The sequence below is a fragment of the Hydra vulgaris genome, chromosome 03, assembly GCF_038396675.1.
Source record: "Hydra vulgaris chromosome 03, alternate assembly HydraT2T_AEP".
Classification (NCBI taxonomy): domain Eukaryota; kingdom Metazoa; phylum Cnidaria; class Hydrozoa; order Anthoathecata; family Hydridae; genus Hydra; species Hydra vulgaris.
The window spans coordinates 56,665,001-56,674,901 of NC_088922.1; positions in this window are offsets into that span (position 1 = coordinate 56,665,001).

A 9,901-nucleotide genomic window follows, 5' to 3' on the forward strand; every position below is an offset into this window, starting at 1 on the left:
TTTTATTTTAAAAGCTGTTTTTCTCAGAATAATATTTTTCAAAAATTTTTAAATTAGAATATTAATATCTTAGAAACTGTTTACTCTTCTTCTTTGAAAAAGAGTAAACATATATTAAGATATTAATCAATAAACAAACTTTCGCAGTTTGTTCATTGATGTTGTAGAAAGGGCTGGTAGTAAAACAATCAAAAAATATTTTTTATTTTGACCAGATTTTAAAATTTTACATACCCCATGGACCATTTTTTAAAATTTTTACAGGTTAATATCTGCCATTTTACTTTGGCTCAGTATTTTTAAAAAATTTTACTAAGGGCCCTCCACCAACCATTTAGCTATATGTTTGTAAAATTTAAAGCTTGTATCTTAAATATTACTGACGTTATTTATGTTCTGGTAACTGCATGTTTTTCGCTTTTTTTTTTGCTGACTCAGCATTTTATATGTGTTTTTTATATTCAGTTTTTTACCTACTATCGAAAAATGTTTATCATTTTAAGAAAAAGACCTTATTTTGGAAAATAAAATTTGCAGGGTAGTATCACCTTAATAAGAAAAAACAAAGAACGCGGACACTCGAGTCCGCGTTCTTTGTTTTAATAGGTCTTGTCACCAAGAACCGCTAAAAAAAAAATTACAATACTTACCCTACAAAAATAAATACAGTGCGTTAAAGTAAATGCAAATAAAATAAAGTCAACTTATAAATATGATCAAAAAACAGTAAAATTCATATACCAACATTTATGTAAATATGTATTTACATAAAGCTTATGTAACATATTACAATAAGCTTCTCGTAAAGAAATAAAAATATGCACATTAGGGTACATCATACTTTTAAAATTTTTGATTTTTAATTCGGCGGATAATTTTTATAATGCCATTATATGTAAATATTAACGTTCAAAATAAAAATTGAAAAAAATTTATTTTTACCAAGGCGGGATTGCAGTTTTCGAAAAGGTAATATTGTTCATTTATGCATAAATGCAAGGAAAATTTTTAAATTATTGAAATATTAAACTACTAAGATTTTTTTTATATATATGACCATATGTTGTGAAACGTGAATAATTTTTTTTTCTAAAAAAAATAAATTTTCCAGGGGAAAAGAGCCTTTTGAGATTGAAAAAAAAAAGTTAAAATATAACAAATGATAAATTTTTTAAATAATTAGGACTTTCATTGGAATTTTTTCATTAGAAATTTTCAGAATTTATTTTTGTCAGTGCCAACTTTAAGAGATATTTTGAGAAAAAGTCTGCTTATCCAAGAAGCTTTACTCCGAGAAGAAGATGTTAACAGGTAATAATCAAGAAACTCAAAATTTATGAAACAAATTATACATTTAGTGTTATATTTAATATTTTTATTTTTAGAAGGAATATTTCAGTGAGAGATCTTTCTCGACTACTAGCTGATATTGTTCTTGAGCAGAGGATGAAAACAAATGCTCTTTTTAAATCTCCAATGGTTATTGGAAAGAAAACTTTAATGGAGAAAATTGAATATTCCTGGAACAAGATCAAAGATATAGCACATAGGAAAGCTTCTAAGACACACGTGTCTTCTTGGGAATCAAAACTGGATCAATTGCTATATATAACATGTTGCAAGTGTGAAGTTATGTTTTTTAACGAGTTTTTGTTTAAGAAATTATTCTTGCGTTGATCAAATACATATTAAGTGTATTTGTGTAAAAGAGAAAAAAATTCCCAAGGTTTATCTGGTATTTCAAAATACCAGATGGGTTTCAATGACAATGACAAAGAGGCCGTCAGACAGATTTCGCGAGAGGAGAAAAAAATGAAGAGGAAGTCTGGAGTAGAGAAATAATTAGAAAATGACGACGTTGTTGAATGTTTAATTGAGGATAATTTAGATTTTAGAAAAGAAAAGATTTCAGAAGATCCGCTTCAAAACAAGATTTGGAATAAAAACTATATGTCAATGAGTCATACTGCATAAGTTTCAATAAGATATGATATTTCACCAGCAACAACATCACCTATTGTGACATCCTTTCTTCTAGACCTTTTTGAAGCGAAGTATTTGACGCCTGATATGTCTTATTTAGCTGTTGATCCAATGAAAGTAAGAAGAGCAAGGGAAGCAATAATGGAAAGAGTAAAAATGTCTGAAGAAATATTAACTGACGAAGAACCGAACGAAGAATGTTAGACGTTTGTTTATTGATGGAAGGAAGGACTCAACTTTAGTCTTGGAACAGAATCCTCTTACAAATAAATTTCACTTGAGGACTATAAAAGAAGAACATATAACTGTGACCTGTGAGCCTGATGGAAGATACCTTACTCATTACACACTACCTGAAGCTATACCACCAAGCAAACCAGCCAAAGAAGCCACATTTGCTCTTTATATTTGGATGGTTCCAAGGGCAATCCATGAGTTCTTAGAGGTTGTAGGTGGAGATTCCACAAACTTTATGACAGGTTCAGAAAAAAATGGAGATTTGCTGTCAAATCTTTAATTGAAATTCCTGAAAAATTTCTCAAAACAATGTCATCAGATGCAGCTCTCTGTTATAAGATGGTACAATGTTTGTCCACTGGCAAGATGGACACAAATCTTTCTAAAGAAAAGTTTGGAAATATTTGCCTCAGCAAATGACTTACCACAGCAGAAGCTTTCATTTTCCTCTATATGAGTAATGAGACTTTTACTGGTGACGTTTTTCGAAAGTTTCATTTAATCGTTAAATGGGTAGCACAAGTATATTTCCACATGTGGTATGAAATCAAAGTAAAAAACAGTATTGTAGATGGCCCAGGTCACTTAGTAACACTGTTGTGACTGCTGAAAAAAAAAGATAATGAAGTTCAAAATATTGCCACACAATACATTCAAAATGGAGCCAATTTTGCCCTCTCGTAATACCTTATTTTAACGCTTTTGTCAAGCTCAGATTAAGAATCGAGGAAGTTTGAAAACAATTAAAGATATAAGGAAAACCTCGCAGTTTGGAGACAGCTGTAAGATCACGAAAAAAGGTTTTTCTTAATACAGAAGCTTTGTCTATGAAAGAGCTAATAGATTGGGAGAAAGAAAAAATATCAGAATCAGTGTTTACATGCCAAATCTCTACTTACGATTTTGACGAATATCTGGTAACTCGTTTTGAAGCTCCGCACCTTCCTCTTTACACGCAATTTTGTGAAAGGGCAGTAAAAGAAGTTACAGAAGCAGCACTTTCCGTTTGTGGTTTTAAAAAAAGAGACGAGTTTGTGAGAGCACGAATGAATAACAGAAAAACTTTGCCCGAGCTAAATTCAAAAGAAAAATTTTGTAACATTTTTTTAATAAAATTGTAAACATAAATATTTTTATGATTATATTATAACATAACATTGTTTTGTTTTTAATGTTATTAGGCTAAACGATGTTGTTAAGCTGAACTATAAAGGTGTCATTCAAACAAATAAATTCTGAAAATTTCTAATGAAAAAATTCCAATGAAAGTCCTAATTATTTAAAAAATTTATCATTTGTTATATTTTAACTTTTTTTATTTCAATCTTACAAGGCCCTTTTCCCCAGGAAAATTCATTTTTTTTAGGAAAAAAATCTATTCACGTTTCACAACATATGGTAATATATATATAAAAAATCTAAATAGATTCATATTTCAATAATTTAAAAATTTTTTCCTGCATTTATGAGTATATGAGCAATTTTACCTTTTCGAAAATTGCAATCCCGCCTAGGTAAAAATAATTTTTTTTTTTTTTGGAGTTAATATTTACATATAATGGCACCATAAAAATTATCCGACGAATTGAAAATCAAAAATTTTAAAAGTATGATGTACCCTACACACACAAAAACACACATGCACATACACACAAAAATTAAGATTCGTCCAAGTTTTAAAAGTATATAAGTATAAATTCAGTGGAAAAAATGAGTATTTTAAGATTTTTTTTAAAAGAATCAAACTTAGGTTCTTGAAAAATGTCTTTTGTAATATTTAAAACTATATTATTCCATCAAAATAGTCCGCGATATGAAATTAAAAAACTTCCAAAATTAGTTTGAGAAAATGGTTGTCTAATGAAATTTTAATTCCTTAAAATATATTTATTTATATCTCTTTGCAAATATAAGTCGCGGAAAGAAACGGGCGATAAATTGTTTTTATATTTATATATAAAACAAAGAATATTAAGAACATTTAGCTCCTATATATTGAGAGCTTTCATTCCATATAAAAGAGACGTTGCCTGAGCAAAACGGTCCCTGAAAATTATAAGGCGTGCAACATGCTAATGTTGCCGATAGAGAGGTTCAAGTTTACCTTAGTTTGTACTACCCCGTGCAATGTTTGTATAAATAATATGACAATGAATTAAAGAGTCATATATTTGAATTAAGGTACATTTGTATTATCCGTATAAAGAAAAGGCAAGTTACTTGGCAGCAGGTGTTTTTTACGGCTTGGATGGAAAAGAATCCATTTAGTTTTATCAATGTTTAATGAAAATTTATTTAATTTAAATTATTCGGAAACTTTTGCTAGTTCAATGTTCATGTTGTTAAAAAGTGTTATAATGTTATTATGAGAAAGAAATAAGTTGAAATCATCAGCAAACATAATTGTTGTTAGGTTAGAAGCTTTAGATAGATCATTATTTAGATAGATCAATAATTATATCTTTTTTCGTTAAGCTATTTCAAGCATGAATCAAAAGTTTTATAATTTTCAAACAAGTTTTCAAGAAGTTCGACGCGAACTAGACGATATAAAGTCAGGATTGAATTTTGTTGGTGGCGAATGCGAAGATAAAGTTAAAGCAGTAGGAGAAAAAATAAATAAGATTTATGAAGATTTAACAAATGTCAGAAAAATGCAGAGCAAAATATATTCGGACAATACCGAACTAAAACTAAAGAGTGTAGGTAATGAAGATAGAAACAGGCGAAATAACTTACGAATCGATTGGGTAGTTGAAACAAACGAAGAAAAAGATTGGGATATAACAAAATAAAAAACAAATAAACTTTTTAAAGTACAACTTGGAATAGAGAATGATATTAAGATTGAACGAGCCCATCGAGTGGGACTAGCTAAAGTAGAACGAGCTCAAACAATTGTTCTAAAGCTTCGTGGTTATGAAGATAAAAAGGTAGTCTTAGAAAAAGCAATGAAATTAAAAGGGAGCAATATCTTTATAAATGAAGGTTATAGTTTTACGACTCGAAAAATACGAAAAGAACTTTTTGAGCAGGCCAAGCTTTATTGACGAAATGGTCTTTACGCTAAGGTCGTGTACAATAAACTTATTGTTCATGAATTTAAAGAAAACATCCACAAAGTAATAATTAATTCAACGTACAGAAATGATGAAATTGACCACAGCGCAGCTGGTTGTTTGACGCACAGAAACGACTAAGATTTTTTTAAAGTTTTGATTTAATTCATTGTTTTTAATCCATGGATATTTTATTTGATCTTTTTAATTATTCGTTAAAAATGGCTACGCATTTTGAAAATTTAAAATCTTTTGAGGGTAACTTTTGAAATAACCTGTCTGAAGAAAATATAAATATTTTTCAAGAAACTCAAATGAACTTAATTGACACACCATATATTGATCCTTTTAAGTTTAAAATAATAAACGATCGTTGTTCTCTTTCAGTTTTGCATATAAACATTAGAAGCATGCAGCAAAATTTTGAGAAACTTAATATAAAATATAATTGGTATGGTGTAACGAGTTCGCTCATGTATTAATAAATAAAGTCTCAAACTAATATATTTTGGACTAAATCAATGCTTCATCAGCTGTGCAAACATAACATGGGTGAGTACGCAACCATCAAACCTTGAAAAAATTTATAGTCTACAAAAACATGCTAGCAGAATCATTTACTCTAAAAATAAGCGTGAACACGCCAAACCTATAATGAAAGATATGAAAATGATGGATGTTTATTATATAAATATCTATCAGGATTTAATTTTTATGTATCGATTCAATAATAATCTCTCTCCTGAAAACGTTAATAACAAGTTTGAAATAAACATAAATGAAAACTATTATCCAAGAGCAAATATTAGAAACTCATATAAAATGCCTCAAAACTTTAATAAATATGCTGAATATAGCATTGCATATCGAGGACCAAATATATGGAATAGTTATCAAAAATAATTCAAATGTATAGCAAAGTCATTAAGTTCATTTAAGTTTCAAATAAAAAAGGAATTTTTTAAAATTTGAGAACCATTTGTGCAAAGGGATCTCCAAGTAATTTTAATTATTTTAGTATTTATTTTATTTGATCTTTTTTTGATTTACTGATTAGCGCAGCAGTTTTATGCAAATTAGGGTTTTTAATTCAATATCTATATTCTATTAAAGGGGCTATATGAAAAGATTGCGATGACGTATTGTCATTTTCATCTTCTTTGAGCCCCTGTCTGTTTAACTCTTTATTTTATAAAGATCATTGTAAAAAAGAAAAGTTTATACTTTTTATTGTATATACAAAAACGGTGCTTGTTGACAAGATTTTACTGTCTTCTCTGTTTCTACGGACATATTTTTATTTTTTTCTTGTATATATATATATATATTGATTATTTATTGTTAAACAGCAAAATAAATGTAAACAAAACAAAAAAAAAATAAAAATAAAAATAGGGGATGCCCTAAAATGGATCTTTGAGAAACTCCACACTCCACATTCAACAAATTAGATGATATATTCTCGTTCGCATAAACAAATTGCTTTCTATTATTTAGGTAGCTTTTAAGCCAAATTAAAATATTTCCAGTAATTCCGAACCATTGTAACTTTTTAAAAAGAATTTCGAGATCAATAGTATCAAAAGCTTTAGTCAAATCAATAAAAATACCCAATGTAAATTGATTTTTTTTAAATCAATCAGAAATATTTCTAGTAAATTAAAGAATTGTATGTTTAGTAGAGTTGTTTTTTCGGAATCCATATTGATTACTGTATAATAAATTTTGTTGTACAAAATTCTTTCTAAAACTTTAGAGAATACTGAAAGTATTGAAGTCGGACAATAGTTACTAATGTTTTCATTGTCAACACCTTTTATTACCATAACCACCATAATTTGCGTCCAAATTTTACAGGATTTAGTTAGGTATGTAACGCACTCTTGTGATGTCAAATTCATGTTAAGATTTTGATACAAGATGATATTAAACAATGTTTAATAATCCTATCTATGATAGTTTTTTGCATCACTTGCTCAGTATAGATGAGAGACACCGGCTTGTAGATATAAGTTATTATTATTATTTTTTTTTATTATTATTATTTTATTTTATTTAGCCGTTTAACAAATTTGACAGTTTCCATAAGTTTATAATTAAGTTAATGGCCGGAGGAAGAAGAAGGCATAATTTGCCTTATCGCCAAGCACCGTGTTACAATTTATAGTTTTTACAAAGTTGCTTCAAAAATATATAACATAAAAGAAAAATTAAATGAATGTTTACAAAAGATATATAATAAATAAAGTAAAATATCGTTTAATACATAAAATCATAAATAGATTGAGTAAAAGTAAGAGTTAATATATAAAACTTTATATATATATTTTAAGTAATATATATAAAAGATAAAGTAAAATATCATAACTAGATTAGGTAAAAGTAAAAGTGAAAAGTATAATAACTTTATATAAATAAATACGCACAAAAAATAAAATAAAAAGCGAGAAAATGTGATTTTTGATAATGATTATTTTTAAAAAATCTAAGTCTTGACTTTGTTTTCCTTTCCACTTCAATAAAAGAGTTATAATATAGTTTGAGTGAGAATGTAGCCGTCGCACAGTAGTTTGAGTTCTGGCTCAGAACCTGGAAGTCTGAGGTTCGACGTCGACTCTAGCGAATAAGTGACATTTGAAAGGAAGAAGGTGTGAACTTCCTTGTTAAATTATTTGTGGTGCTATGTGATAAGACCGTAAAGATTTCTGATAGCACCTTAATAACTGCAAAAAAAAAAAAAGAAAGGTAAATCGGAGTAAAAAATTTTTTCAAGGAAACGTTATAGCAGTAGCGTAATTTTTAATTAAATATTGCGTAACTATGATAATCTAAAGTTATCCAATTACATTCTACTTAAAAAAAAACAACTATCTAATTATACAGGGTTAGTCAAAAGTTTTGTCTCCCCTTAGTGGCACTTTTTTTGAAGTACATTTTATCTCTTGTCAGCGTTGTAATTTATAGATCATTATTTTCAGTATCTAACCTTGACCTTAATACTGTTGTTTACTGATGTTATTTTTAAAAATATGTTTTTGGCATAAAAATTATTTAATTTAATATACGAAGATTTTATTATAAAGCAGGAAGGTAAGAATATTTAATAAGGTGCTGTTATTAAATAAACGTAGTTATTTTATAATGAGCATGATTAATAGATAGTATTTTGTCTATATTATTATAAAATGAAAACACGGATTGTTCGGGTTTAGTTTAGTGTTCAAAGTTTTAAAGGTGAAATTTTCATCATGCATGTCAAAAGTTTTGTCTCCCCCCACCCTAAAATTAAATTTCAATTACAAGCGAAGTATTCTGGAAAACTTATGTTTTGTATTATTATTTTAGATGGGAAAAATAGCTGGTGTCACAAATACAGCTCCTGCTTTAAGAAAAAGAATGGCGGAACTGCAAATAGCCGGCATGACGAAGACAAAAATTGCCAAAGTGTTGGGGTGTCATCCACGAACGGTTCAGCGGTACTGGACAAAATCACCATCGTCAAAGTTTAACGACAAGTTTCGTTCTGGTCGTCCGAAGGCTTTGTCACCAGCGTCAAAAAAAATCATCACCGAAACTATAAAAAATAAGTGGGGTTCATCTCCAGGTGCTTGCGCAAGAAAGCTGAACATGTCGCATCGATATCGGGAAAAAAATAAAATCGTATCAAAGTCAACTGTACGAAGATTCGTTCGCGAACAACCGTGGGGTAAAATTGCTTATAAACAGCCAATAAAACCCCTACTAACTGCAAAAAATAAAGACGATCGCTTAAAGCTGTGCCAGTGGTTAGACGAAAACGGGTATCTGGACGATAACCATTTGGGGCGTATCAAGAGGAGTCACATTCTTTGGACGGATGAGTCGCCCATCGAACTTTTCCCGACTCCGAACCGACAAAATGTCCGCATTCGCACTGACGACAAAACTAAAATTATCCCGGCGCAGAAGCCAAAAAATGGACTTAAAATTATGGTTGCCGGTGGAATGTCAGGGTATGGTTTGACGAAATTAATAATTGTCCCAGAAAAAGTTACGATCAATGCTGATTATTACATAAATAATATTCTTCCAGTTTATAAAGAAGCTTGTGTAGGAAAACAAGCCGGTAATGATGCTGACTGTCGCCAACTTGTGTTTAACCCTCAACATGTGTTATTTCAGCAAGATGGTGCTCCAGCACATTCTGCGAAGAAGACCCAGGAATTTTGTTGTAAAAATTTTGCCGCCTTTATCCCAAAAGGTCGGTGGCCAGGTAACAGCTCTGACATGACCTGTATCGAACACTTGTGGGCAAAACTCCAAGACAGTGTAATGCTTGAACCACGGCCAAAAAATAGGGAAGAACTGGTACGCCGTGTTCAAAAAACTTGGAAATCGATGGATGGTGATTATCTGAAGGCTCTGGCGGAATCTCTGCCGAGTCGTGTTGCGGCTGTTCGAGCTGCAAATGGAGGACATACTAAGTACTAAGCATGAATTATATTTTTATTTTATTGGTTTATGTATTGTTGTGTTTAATAAATATGTATTTCTTGCAAATCATTACTTGTTTTTGTATTAAAGGTGAAATTGTTAGACCAGTGGGGGAGACAAAACTTTTAACTAACCCTGTATTCTTTTAA